This window comes from Antechinus flavipes, chromosome 6 (genome assembly GCF_016432865.1).
Source record: "Antechinus flavipes isolate AdamAnt ecotype Samford, QLD, Australia chromosome 6, AdamAnt_v2, whole genome shotgun sequence".
NCBI lineage: Eukaryota > Metazoa > Chordata > Mammalia > Dasyuromorphia > Dasyuridae > Antechinus > Antechinus flavipes.
This window is the reverse complement of record NC_067403.1, coordinates 216,046,399-216,061,540: the sequence shown is the minus strand read 5'-3', so window position 1 is coordinate 216,061,540 and position 15,142 is coordinate 216,046,399.

Sequence of the window (15,142 nt, the reverse complement as noted above, 5' to 3'; positions counted from 1 at the left end):
ATAAAGCAATTTTCCTTGTCACTGTGGATACCCAAAATCTAAAAGAAGGTAAAAACAAACACCTAGAAACTGATGTTCATTGACCCTCAGTACTCCTCTTCTACTTCCCATGAAACTAGCAATGAGTTTGTACTAAGCAGACCCAAGGATGAAAAAGAGAATTATATCAAAACCTCTTGCCCCTCAATGTCTCCTCCCTTTTTTAAAGTAACATCAGATTGTGTTTGCAACAAAAGGAGAAACTTGAAACATCCTGCCCTGCATTTCATGGACAGGAGAGAAAAAAAAGTGCAGAACTGTGAAATCAGTTAACAAAGAAGGAAAGTGATACTGCCTTAGTTTGGGTTTCTATATGCTATGACTGGTCCAGTGCAAGAAGAGAGTCTCAAATATGAAAGATACTTTCTATGACCTTAAGGAGTTGGGACTAAAGGGCAAGTGTAAGTTAGACAGCCATATTCAAGAGGTAATGGAACTGGCAATCTCAGATGTTAAGATGGGGAGAAAACTCATTCCCTACTCCTACAATATTTTTGTCCCAGAAGATTAAAGGTCCTGCAATTCTGAAAAGGGCCCTAATAACTAACTAATAACTCTTGCTACTACATTTCTTTCACCACCTGGAGAACCTTGAAAGAGACTGGGAGGAAGTTTTAAGCAGTGGAAAATGGAGGAGGGGGTACAGTCTGTCTGGGTACTTGACCGAGTCTAAGTTATCAATAAGTGTTTTAATCTTTTTCTTTACTATATAAAAATGTATACACAGACACTGTGAGGCTCCTTATGTAATGATGTGAAATATAGAGATCTGGTCAGATGAAAGGGATTTTCCACATGGTGATGGTGGAGATAGGGAACCATCCAGACATTTCCATAATTAAAGCAATTTTCAACTATGGGTGAGTAGCACCAATCCAACTTTCCTATCCCCTTCTTCAACCACCCCAACTGGAAAGGAAATTGCTCTTAAGGACCTTTGAAAGCCAGAGCTCCCACAGACTACTGTCTGCAGTGGTGCTGCTAGCCCAAGCTTGTGCCTCCTGGTGGTCACTTCTTCATATACATTTCCTATCTGGTTAATTAATTGACAGCCTGCTTCTCTGGAGATTGCAGAAAACAAAAGAAAGAGACTGGTGACCATGAATATAACTTTGAATATACACATACCATTAGAACCACTTGCCATACTCAAAATGGCATTTGCATGTTCTATTTAGCACATGCTAATTGCATTATTCTTTGGGTCTATTGAGCTATAAAGATAGGCTCTAAAAGAAGTTTGCTTATGAATTACTTTCAAAAGACTTTTTCTCCTCCTGAAATACTGTCCAGTGAAAGTAATCACAAACCAAGGAATGCTAAATTGACTACTACTTGGTAGAAATGAGCATGACCCATTCCTCTGCCTTTCTCATTTCCCTTCCCAGTCAGTTATGAACAGAATCTTTAAAATCACCTGTCAATGTACTTAAAGTGTTGGATTTAAGGTAAACATTCAACAAATTTGTCATTATCACTCTTCCCAACTTCAGTACTTTATTAGCAATTATTTTCCCCTTATAATTTTACTCAAGTTCTAGAGCAATTGGGGGGTTAGATTGTCATACTGAAAAAGAAAGGTAATATTTCTTTTTTCCTTGGCTGTGGTAAAAGAAGGAGGTGATTGGCCAAACAATAAAATCAAGATTAAAACAGAAAGGAAAGCACCAGATTATGAGTAAGAATATTTGGCATATGCAATGCAACCCAAGCCTAAAATGTAGATGAACTTACTAAATTATGAAAATACAAGATACATTTTATATTGACGAGCACACAAAAACTCAACAAATCTATCATTTGACTAAAGAGTAAAGAGTAAATCTATTAAATAAATGAGTTTATCCTGGTTAAATCTTTTTTAATACTTTCAAGATATCAGGTTTCACTGATGTCAAGAATTCCTCCACATCAATACAGATAATCTTCACAAGTTGTTGCGTCCAAAAAAATTCCTCCACTTGACAGCCTACTATTTTGGTTATGTGCTTCTCTAAATTTTAAGAAAGCTGGTTCTTGGCTAATAGACCTATTCTCTGAGTTTTAATCTATACAACATCCTAGCACTCATAAAAAATAAAGTTGTAAGGAAATTCTAGAAATCCAGGGTCCCCTGGGCAGCAAAATAAAGCAGTAAGGGTCCTAGATATAGTCAGAGAGACCTATGTGCAAATTCTGTCACTAATTACCTGAAATAAGGGGAGATAGCAAGTATTTGGACAAAGATCAGTGCACAGGGAGAAAACATTTTTATCATTTGAATACACTTCAGACCATTTAGGTAAAAAGAGGAAAAGATGAGATAAAATGTCTGGAAAATAGGTCACATGTAGGAATGATACATCTATCACAGGGACTACAATTATCCACACATGTGCTAATAATCTTGTCAAAACGTCTTGATTTGCTTTAGTGATAATTCCATTTTTTTCAGAAAGGTAGGATTTCCATAACTTACTCAGTTCGGCTATTATTACAGGTTTGAGTTGCCTTGTACCTGTGGGTTCCAACAAGAAGAAATTCTGTTCTGTATCTGATTCTTCCCAATAAGGAGGAACTAGTTGCTGCATAGAGCGACCGGAAATGAGAGTGGGTCAGAAAATAAGAGAAAACCTAGAAGAAAATAACCACTTCCTCCTAGAATTTTTAACAGAAGAAAAGGAATCTAAGTATAGTTTAACAAGCACCACAAATTTTGAGAAAGTAGATTTTAAAGGGTTCAGAAGAAAAACTAAAATTCTCTAGAAGTAAACACAGAAAGGATCAGAAATGCTCAAAAATGTAAATTTAAAGGCATAAAGGAAAAGTACCCTAATGAAAAGGGAAAATAGGATTTTTGTTAAGAGAACAAGATGAAAACACAAGGAATTCATTAATCAAACTGGATTTTTTTTTCAAGAAATATACAAATGATGAAAGCAAGGACAAGTAATAGAATATAAGGACATGGCATGATCTTATAAACACAATTGTCAAAAGTATTAAAACTCAGAATGAGCTATGGCTGATTGATGAGGGAAGTTAAGGGCAACAAAGAAATATTTTTACAAATATAAGTAAAATAATATTATATATAATAAATATAAATAAATATATTTTAATAAATATAATGGGAGAAAAATGAAACTCAGAGAAAGAATAAGGAGTTTTGTTCTGGGATGAATAAGTGATTAACATGTGTATGTTTGTATGTATGTGTGTATACATATATATGGGGAGGAGAGACAGACAGAGACAAAGAGAGACAGAAAGAGACACACAGAGATAGAGAAAGGAAACAGAGACTGAAAGAAAGAGAAGATAGAGATGGAGGCAAAGAGAGAAAATGACTGAGATAGAGACAGAGAGAGAGAGAAAAATCATCGCTGCTCAATTGTTATTTTGTCTACTAGGCAGGATGATCTTTGCACTGGAAACAATAGAACCAAAATAACTATGTCTAATGAAGTACTAATACCCCCAAATTAGTAAGAAGAGAGCAAGAGACCTGAATTGTCCTTGATGAATTCAAATCATCTGACCTAAATGAACTTCCTCCTTAGATACTAAAAATACTGACAGATGTGATTACTGAGCTGCTGACAGTGGTATTTGAGAAACCATGGAAAGCAGGAGAAGAATGTAGTTTGTGCGGGGAAATAGTATGAAATTGGCCGAGACAGATGAGTAACTAGAAAACTAATTCAATTATTTCCTGGAAATAGGAACTGAGGTGCTAAAATTCAAAAACTGTTCTAAATAACTAGAACTGAAACATTTAGTTCATTCAATTACCAAGATACATTTTTCTTTTCTGAGCAGTCATAAAGCCTGGGAGATAAGAATAGTTTTTATATTTAAAAAAATACAATAAAACTTTATTTAAAATTCTTAAAAACCTTTCTTTCAAGCAGCACAAAACCAGATAATTGAATTTGATCTATTTAGCTAGTTCCTGAAAACTCAGAATAATTGAACCCCCTGAAAGTAGTCACATTTTTATAATTAGGATTGTCTATTGCTCTGAAGCCAATTATTTTACATAATTACTCATGTAACTATAACTTTGAACAGTGTGAATTCAATTATATGTGATCATTTGAGGGGATTCATTTATTTGCACTAATTGGGACCTTGGCTGAATCATTCATTACTGTTTAGGCTTGTTGCTTGTCCTTCCAAGGAGGTGATGCAAGTGAATTAGATTTAAATGAGGGAGAGCTGTGTAAGGTCACCTGCCTCATTTTCTCCTCCAGAGCCATCTTGATCCAGCAGCAAGATATAGATCAGGACAGCTGGAGATGGCCCTGGATGCAATAGGAGACCTTGGCTTTTTAAAGCTAAAGTCTTTAACAGGTCTCAGTTTGTCTGAGGCTACACCTATTCAATAATTAAAGGCAAAGAATCTTCTCTTTCACCTAATCAACAAAAATTATTTAAATAAATTAATCTGGAAGGGGAAGACGCTCAGAATTTCTAGTCAAACCATAAATGGTTGCTATTAACATTCAGTCTGAGTTAATCAGGACCAAAACAATGACAAAATGGGGTTTAGCCTGGGACCTCTTGGTGATAAATCAATGAAAATCAAAGTGGTTTTGGTTTACGGCGTGATCCTTTAAAAAGAAATCTAGCCAGCAAACCCCCAAATATCTTATTATTTAGGCAATTAGCTAATGGTACATCAGCCAGAATGCTGGACTTCAAGTTGGAAAAGACCTCATTTCAAAATCCTACCTCATTCACAATACCATCAAGTGCTCACTAGATGCTCTGTGTGACCCTGAGGTTGTCACTTGATCTGTCAGCCTCAGTTTCTCCATATGTAAAATGGAGATAACAGCACCTACATCATAAAGTTGTGAAGACCTAATTGTATGGAATAGAGAGAGAAAAGGTGAAGAATTTACAGGAATGCATGAATTCTTTTTCTGTATTTTACTTTCATTATTTCTGTGTTTCCCCTATGACCTGTATAATATATGTAATCTCCTATTTACTTGAGCCTTGGCCAGCTAGAAACATATTTACTTAACCTGAGCTGATGACATTTATTAGTATTTGACATCTATCGATATTTAGTCTATTAGCTGGACCACTATCTGCTTGATTAAGCCTGAAGGCCTGACTTTCTGTTTCCTAGAAATCAGGAGATTTTGGGGAAACAGAAACCTTCCATTCCAGTCTCTCCAAACAGCAACAACCATTTAGATGCCTTCCCCTCCCCTTCTCAATGCTCTCTTACTTGTGATGTAATTTCTTGTGTAAAAGCTATGTATCTTTACTACTTCTTAGCCCTTCTATTGAGCTTTCTCTTTCTTATCTCACAATGGGATGGCTCATGCTCTGGAAGTTTTCAATAAACAACTTTTCTGCCTTCTACTGAGTGATCTCTGAGTAATCATTTTGGGTAAGGATCTTCTACATCCCTCACAGAATGAAAAAAAAAACATGAATAGAACGATTTCTAAACCTTCAAATGCTATGTAAGTTCTAACTACATTGTTACTTTTTGTCATCATTATTAATACCTATACATAGGTAGCGCTATGCCCAATCACTCTAAACTTCCATGTGATTGCCCAGAATGCTACCAGAATGTGATCCAAAGGGATGGGGACTGAGATAGATAGTGTCACACAGGCTTCACCTATATTATACTCATGCGAGTGATTTTTTTCTAAACCCAAATATATATTTGGGTTCCAATTCTTTCTATGAAATTTTACAAACATGTAACCCTGTACTCAACAATGAGGATTCAAAGAAAGGCAATATCAGCCCCTACCCTCCAGGAGCTTACAATCTACTGGGAAGAGACATGCAAACCATTATGTACAAAATAAGCAAGGAATGAATTGGAAGCCTCCTCAGAGAAGAAACCACTTAGGCAAACTAGGAAAGGCTTGTTGAAGAAGGTAGGATTTCAGCTGAGATTTGAAGGAAAAAAGTAAAGGTAGGAAAATCATTGCATTAATCCTTAGCAAGTTCTTTCCAGATAGTCACTATATCACAAATTTCTTCTGAATGCATTTTAATGTTCAATATAAACATATTTTACCCATTATAGAATACAGTTGATACTCAAATTACCTTCAAGTTGCATTTCTTTCAGCTAAATTTTACCTTACTAGGTTAATCCCATCCCTTTAGCCTGGTAAATTATTTCTAGACAAATGCAAGTATATTATAATTATGCTTAGTGTCCAGTATGGTATAGTGAGAACAGGGACTCGATAAACACTAGTCAGATGAAGGAGTTCCTCACTAAAATAACTTTATAAAACTGCAATAATTTTCAGAACCTGAAATTGAGTCTAAATTTTGTGTTACAAGGTAAAATCTCCTTCAAAATATACCCTATAAAGCCACTGGTACCTCAAAGGAGCCCATATATTTTCTCGAATTACTGGACCACAACATCACAATGTTCTCCAACTGTATCTGAATCAAGTTGATATCCCATTCACTTTAAATGCTCTCAGCCTCTCACTGAATCAGACGTAGCCGGCCACCTGAAGAGAAGAGATCCAAAGTTTAAAAGACAGCAAAGAAATAGCTCTTTTTCCCCCCTATGAAGAGTTTAAACTATTTTTGTGAACACAAACTGCCCCTGATGCTAGCACCATCTCTGCCCAGAAAACAGTTTCCGGAGCCCCAAGGAGATGCTTTTTCTTCTCTGACTTCTCACACACTCTTGTTTCAAATGAATTTAAAGCTTTTCTTGTCCAAATCCCTGAAAAGGGGGGGGGAAAGTAACCACTCTGCAGTTTTTCTACTATTATGCAAATAGATTAATCAGCCAATGCTCCAGTGAGAATTAATTTATATTTGAATCAAATGAGGCCCGGATGCTTTCTAAGTGAAGCCCCTGGCCAAAGCTTCAGCTAGGTAGCAACCTCATATTATTCATTTGACGAGATGGGAACTGACATAAATACCATGGCTCCCTTTCAATCCGATTACCCCGTTACCTCACATCAATGCTACCCCAGCCATCACACTCTGGCGTTGTTCCTTTCAGAAACCACTGACAACTCCTCCTTGATAAACAAACACCCACGCTGCCACCTCATACCCCCACTCTTAACCCATCATCCCTGCTCAATGGACCCTATTCGACAAGGTATTTTATTTTGTTTGTCAGAATCAAGGACTAAAAACACAGTTCGAAATATGGCCTAGCCCAAGCAGTTCATTCAAAACTGCCCTTTCAGCAGCAGTCAGGGAGAGTCCCTGGAAACAAGACCCTCAAAGTGTCTCTCTTTAAAGGACATTATCCCCTCAAGACTGCAACTCCATAACCCCCCCAACTCTTATGAACCTTTTTTTTAAACAACAACGCATACACACACACAAAACCCTAGCCCCAAAGCCCCACAGGTTTTGCGGGGCTAGTCTGACCTGAAATTCAGACAAACTGAACCTACATTTTGAACTGCATCTTTGTACTAAACACATGTTGACAACCACTAAATTCTTTCCCATTGCTCTGCAAACAAATTTCTTTTTTTTTTAAAGGTCCCACCCTCCCCTTTAAAACTGTGGCCATTTAAAAAGATTGGCTGGACAATCCACCAGGTGGGGGGAAGGCCTTTCCAAGTAGGCAGCAGTCTGTTTCAGGAGCTCCTTACCTTGGTAATTAGATTAGCAGGGGAAAAGAAAATAACAACCAATCAAAACAATTCCCTTATAATTTATTGTGCTAAATTGACAAGAAAATGTCTTGAATGATGGCTAAAAAAAATCTGCATTGGAGTCCTTTGCATGCTGGAGATGTAAATGAAAGAGGAAGAAAACAAAGCTACCTTTATTATATCGAATAATAAATATTGTAGTATTTAGTTCATTTTAGAAGGGCTGGTGAAAAGTTCCATGAAAGCATGAGCTGGGACTGTCAACATGGTTATGAGTTTTCTTGTTAATAGTCATTCAAACATTATTTTATTCATTATTTCTATAGAGAATGTAGTCATATACCCCCACTTCTTGCCAAGCACCTCAGATCCCAGGACCTCCTCTCTGAATGAATCCTCCCTCTTTTGCATCTTTTTCTCACAGAATTCTTCTATTCCTTCAAAACACAGTTCAAGAACTGAAAAGCTTGTATTGTATTGTATCCCCCCATCACCACTACTACCAATTCTCTGCTAGTTCTTCCCTTACTACCTCATATTTATACTAATTCTCTTTCTTTCTTTCTCTCTCTATATGTAATATTTAAAAATATAAATAAATATATATGATATATATTTAATAAGTGACAGAACAAGAAGATCCCAATCTTTACAAAGATGTACAACATTATCTTTTGAAATCCCTCATATGGACATTAAAGCATGCATGAGTATTTTATGTATATTTTCTATCTATTTGCTATATGGCAAAAGTAAGTCTTTCATTCACTTTTGCTATTGTTAAGTTATTTTAGCCATGTCCAAATCTATCTGATCCCACTTGGAGTTTTCTTGGCAGAGATATTGGATTACTTTGTCATTTCCTTCTCCAGCTCATTTTACAGATGAGGAAACTGAGGCAAATAGGTTTAGGTGATTTGCCCAAGATCACAGAGCTAGTAAGTGTCTAAGGCCAGATTTGAACTGCTGAGTCATATTAGAATGTGCTTATAATCAAGATTAACTGTCAAATTCGTTTCTATTTTCTGATTATGTTCAAGTAAGGAGGACAAATTGTTCTCTGCCTTTAGGTGGGTGACCCCATCTCTAATTTGGTAATAGAGGAGAGACAATGTCCCAGTTTATAGAGGTGACCTTGGAAATGTGTATGTGTATTTTTGTTTTTATGATGTCTTCTCAGAAAATATCTATTAGTAAAAATTAATTGATATTAGTTAAATGCAAATTAGATATTATATCACTAGTACTAATAAATACTAACTATAATCAGTGATTAACACTGGAGATGACATTGGAATGTGAGTTCAAGCTAAGGACATTAAAAAATTACACTTAATTACTTGGTTTCCCTTCCAATCCAGAGAAGGAAATGGGGGCCCAACTCATTCAAGATTGGGAGTTAGAATAAGGACCCAGTGGGCAGAGCTGTCAAACATACAGCCTGCAACACTCTAAGTGCAGCTTGAACAGATTAAAATGTAAGTGGGAAATATTTAACGAAATAAATAAAAATAAAATACAATGTAATGCTAACAAGTGGTTTTCTAAGTCAACATGTGGGCCAACAGGATTCTTATGTACAGTTTAGCGGCTCATTTCTTTTTGATAGCATTGCTCTGATGTCTATCAGGTCTAGCACAGTATCTAGAGGTGCTTAATAAATATTTGTTAAGCTCTCAGAGGGCCAACCATTTTGACATTTGTTCCCAGTCTTCCCATTTTCCCCAAGATCTACCTCTTGTCATAACATATATCTGTTTTCTACTTTCTCTAGAGCTTCTTTTGAAGGCATTGACAGTACTGAGGATCAGAGGTCAGGGGAACATAGACTGAAATCTGGCCTAAAATCCTCCTCCATACAAAAAGTCTTTCCTCCTTTTTTTTTTTTCAGTTGTTACTGATGTCTTCCTTTTCCTCAAATTACCCCCATCATGCTATTTCCTCAGATAGAGTAAAATCTCCTTGAGTGGAAGGAATATTTCATTTTTGTCCCCACCACTTAATAAATACCCCATGATTAATTCTATTGTTTATACGCTGTTTCCTTCTCGAAAGGAGGGATTTTTTTTGGGTAACCCTAGAACTTAGCAAATGTCTTCTACATGGTTACCTGCTAAATCCATATTCTACAAAACAGTTCCTAAAGTAGCAGTTCCCTAGAGATTACATACTGCCCACCATGCCTATGGCTCTTTCCAGCCAAAATTATGTAGCTGTCATTTCATTAAAATTGAGGAATTCAACAATAAGAATTATGAAGTACCAGCTGTGTGACCCTATGCAAGTCACTTAACCCTATTTACCTCAGTTTCCTCATCTGTAAAATAAGCTGGAAAAAGAAGTGGTAAACCTTTCCTGGACCTCAAATGGGGCCAAGAAGATTCAGACAGGATTGAACAATAGCAACAAAGCTCTTAGTTGCTGTCTCAGTCTTAAGTCCTTATCTGTTTCTGTCTATATCTGTTCTTCTATCTTTATGTCCGTCTACCTGCCTATCTCTAAATCTGAAATTTCTATTTTTCAAAATAAACATCCTCAAAAATATACTTCCTGTAGAATCCTGTTCCATTGACACTTGAATACAGTTTCCTTGGAAGCAAGGATTGTCTCATTTTTGTATTTTTATCATCATCTAGCACAATGCCTTTTCACCTAGTAGGCACTTAACAAATGCTTTTTGATTGACTGAATGACTCAGAGAATACATGGAGGTGACTGAGCTTTTGAAGGGCAACAGAACAAAAGTACTGAGAATGCTGGTGGGACTGTAATCAAAACACAATTTACCTAAATTAAAAGGGGCAAATCACCCAATTGATGAATCTTTTCAGCCACAACAATCCTTGGACACTATACTTAATGAGAGGCACAATCACCCCAACAATATCACAGATCACCTAATTATCAAAGACATAACATATCCTTAGAATAAAAGCAGCAAAGGGATTTGTTGGGTTCTACCCAAAACTTTTTTTTTACTCATTGAAATGTAATATCAGCTTGAAAAAGTTATCAAACTACACCATCTTGTTTTTGTCCAGACATACCTGCTTCTTCAGTAGCACTCCCAGGTCTTGAAAGCACTCGAAGTACAGAAGATTGAGTGGGAATGTCACCCTGGGGTCCATGTATTCTTGAAGCTAAAAAGGAAGGATCATCTTTATTATCTTTGCAAATGAAAGAGAATTCCATTGGGAGCTAATGATTGAGAAAAAGGGAAGTAGGAGAGGAAAGAGGAGGTAAACTATAAGTAACCTGTTAGAGACTGAAAAATGAAAGGGAAGTTGAGGCCCAAGACTTATATACCCTAAGCAGGTGGTCCCATTACTCTTTAAAATAGTGAATGAACCCCTCCTCTTCTCCTTGGTAGTACCAGGTCTCCAAGGGCTGTATGGTTAATGTTTAAGAAACTCCTAGTTTCCTTGGTTGCCCTTTGGGCAAACCAAATTTTGGGCAAACCCTTTGATACAGCAAAACCACTACTAGCTCTGTATCCCAAAGAGATAATAAAAAAGGAAAAAGATTCTACATATGCAAAAATACTTATAGCAGCCCTTTTCGCAGGTGGCAAAATATTGAAAAGTGAAGTGATAACCTATCAACTGGGGAAATGGTAAAACAAGCTGTAGTATATGAATATAATGGAATACTATTGTGCAAAAAAAAATGATGAACAGGCATATTTCAGAAAAACATGGAAAGACTTGTAAGAACTGATGCAAAGTGAAATGAGTACAATCAAGAAAACACTGTATGCAGTATCAGCAACATTGTGTTTTGATCAACTATGAATGACTTAGCACTTCTCGTAAACACAAAGATCCAAGACAAATACAAAGGACTCGTGAAGGAAAGTGCTATCCATATCTATACAAAGAACTGATGGATTCTGAATGCAGATCAGAGTATATGCTTTTCTATCACTTTATTTTTTCTCATGTTTTTTTTTCATTTTGATTTGTTGCTTCTATGACAACTGTGACTAATATGGAAATACATTCTATGTAATAGCACATGTATAAACCTTATCAAACTGCCTACCATCTTCAGAAAAGAGGAGAGAGGGAAAAAAATTGGAGCTCAAAATCTTGTAAAAATGACTGCAAAAAACGTTCTTGACATGTAACTGGAGGAATATAAAATACCATTTGTTTTTTTTAAAGAAAAAAACTTCTAGTTTAGAGGAATAAGTAAATAGCCTACGAATCATAATCTAAATTTCTTAAGCACCCAATAGGAGAAGAGGTAAGGATGGCATGAACTCTATTACTGACTTTTGGTCATTGCTTCAATTTCTTCTTCTGTAGTTTTGAGATATTACTACAAGCCAGTAATATCTAAGTAAATCTATTGTTAGGCTTATTGGAAAGAGGATACAGGAAAATAGAAGTAACAGAGCTATATCAACATTAAGTAAAATGCATCTTATAAACCTGAGATAAAAAAAAATTCATTAAAATAGGATTAGCTCTATGACCCCATTCATGTCACTTAACCCCATTGGTTCCAGAAAGGAGAAGGGACATCTAGGTGACACAGTAGATACAGCAACAGTCCTGCAGTCGGAACCTAAATTCAAATGACCCTGAGCAAGTCATTTAACCTTGAATACCTCAAAAATGAACAAATGAATGAATGAATGAAAATGGGGAATCCTGATGGGAATTTTGTTCTTTAAAAATGTCATTCACCATAGGCTCATAGAAAAAAGGCAACCAGGAGATCATTGTATACCTCAACAATGATACTATTTGAGGATGTATTCTGATGGAAGTGGATCTCTTCGATAAAGAGAGCTAATTCAGTTTCAATTGATCAAGGATAGACAGAAGCAGCTACACCCAAAGAAAGAACACTGGGAAATGAATATAAACTGCTTGCATTTTTGTTTTTCTTCCCAGGTTATTTATACCTTCTGAATCCAATTCTCCCTGTGCAACAAGAGAACTGTTCGGTTTTGCATACATATATTGTATCAGGATATACTGTAACCTATTTAACATGTAAAGGACTGCTTGCCATCTGGGGGATGGGGTGGAGGAAGGGAGGGAGGGGAAAAATCAGAACAGAAGTGAGTGCAAGGGATAATGCTGTAAAAAATTACCCTGGCATGGGTTCTGTCAATAAAAAGTTATTTAAAAAATAAATAAATATAAAAAAAAAGAAAAAAGAAAGAAAAAAAAAACAACATAGTACATTAGAAAGAATAGTGGTTATGGACTTCAGAGGACAGATAGCTCAAATCCCAATTCTACCTGTTACTATCAAGGAGCAAGACATACACCGACTCTGGGGCTCTGTTTTCTCATTTGTTCCCTCAAATGCCCTGCCAGTACTACTCCTATGATAGAATTAAAGTTGGAACAGCCCATTCCTAAATAATCATCTCTTCTCCAGATGAAGAATTCTCATTTCCTCAAGGACCAGCTGCCTATTTTCAATGCAAATCCAAAATTTTGCACTATTGTTTAATTCTTGATCATAAAGCAGCCATTGTTACATCTGCTCTTGGCCTTCCCACTTTCCTTCCCCTTTGCCCACCTTGTGTACAATGTCTACCTGCTAAATCCCTGCTTTAGAGTTGCATCTCCCTAGAAATTATGCACTGCCCACCCTGCCTATGAGGGAAGACAACCCTTTCTAGTGAACTTTCAACCAAAATTATGTAGTAGTCATTTCATTAAAGTTGGCACCTTTACACATTCATCACTACTAAGCAACTAAACAGAGGAAGAACAATAAGAATGATGAAGACCATGAATTATTCTAGTTTCTACTCCCATTCCAAAATTAATGTCAACTTTTTAAGCCTCAAGCATTGATCACAGATGTTAACATATGAGTTTTATAATGTGTTATAGACTCTCCTGGGAAAAGCTAAATATATAATTCAAATATTTATGAAACACAAAAACTTGCACTGGCTCAAGCTTGCTAATGGACAATAATCAAAGCCTGAGCTAATGCTCTGATTAATCAATCAGAAATATAGAAAAGACATGCAACAGTTCTACCATATCATTAATTGTCAATGTATGAGGCTAAATTTGAATTTAGGTCTTCCTGACTCCAATTCTGGTGCACTACCCACTGTGCCACCTAGTTGCTCCTTGCCTAAATTTTTAACAATCTTCAAATATCTCTCTTTACCTTTTCTCTCTTTGAATATTCTGCTCCCAATCTACACCCCACAAATGAAATATTCCAATTAGATCTACCTATCCTGGAAATGATAACGTCCAAACTTTTTTCTATTTCCACTCAAAACTATGCACATTATCAGCTAATTATTTAAAAACAAAAATACTGTGTAAACGAATTTTGTCTTGGATGTGATTGGTTGATTGGTCCTTAAAAAGGGAGGTGCATGAACCTTTAAAATGGATATTGCTAATTAATTCGAATGAATCTCTAATTGGGATTATGTTATTTGGCTTTTTTTTTCCAAAAGGAAAGAGGGAAAGAGGGAAAGAGAGAGAGAGAGAGAGAGAGAGAGAGAGAGAGAGAGAGAGAGAGAAAGAGAAAGTGAAAATATATGTGTGTTTGTAGAACCAAATAGTTTGAGGATCCTTTATAATCCAACAAAGAGAACTGGTCACTAGAAACTATTAACCAAAAATTATATTATTTTTCTTTTTGGTCTTTGATTTTGGACCAATGTTAGGTTAGAATCCAACACAAGAATGGAGAATATGAATATCCAAGTTTGAGAAATGAAATAGTCTAAGTACTTGATATGATATGATAAAAATTGCCGAGACCAATGGCTGTATGTGTTCAAAAGCCTTCCAGAGAGGAGAAATGAGATTCTGCAACCCCCCCACACTGCAGAATATGAAGTACACATCAGATATTAGTTTCCCCTCCCAAGAGTCCAAGCCCCTCAGGATTCAAAAATGAACTCTGCAAAAAGGCATCTGGTCCCAATCAATGAATCATTAGAGACTAGGAAAAAGAAAATAATGGTAAAGCCTCCAGCCTATCAGCTCATCTCCTGCCTTCCCCCACACAAAAAGTAGGCCATTTAGTATAAGGAAAGGTTTCTTTCCAACTCGGCTGTCAACCGACCTTACCTTCTTCAACATCCACCTTTTGAATACCAAAGCGTCTAGGACAGAAAATCAATAATTCCAACTAGGCGCTGAGGGGACCAAAAAAAAAAAAAAAATAGATGGCTTTCTGAGTAGGACCAAAGCTGGCAACCTGAAAGGCTTGGAGTGAATGAAGGGAGAGAACTTGACATTTCTCACTTGATGCCTGATCAGTCTAGCCTAGCTGGGGTGGGGGAAGGAGTGGCGGCTGGTCCACACATTACAGGGGTGTCCTCCTTCACCTCCCACTTTCATCTCAGGACCTCAGGCATAGCTAATCTAAGTTCACTCTACTTTGTTCTTGGCCGAAAAGACGGTCATGGGGAGGGGGAAGGGAGATGACTTGGGATAGCACAATTTGAGTCCTTCCTTTCCCAGATCCGTGTTCTCTACTGG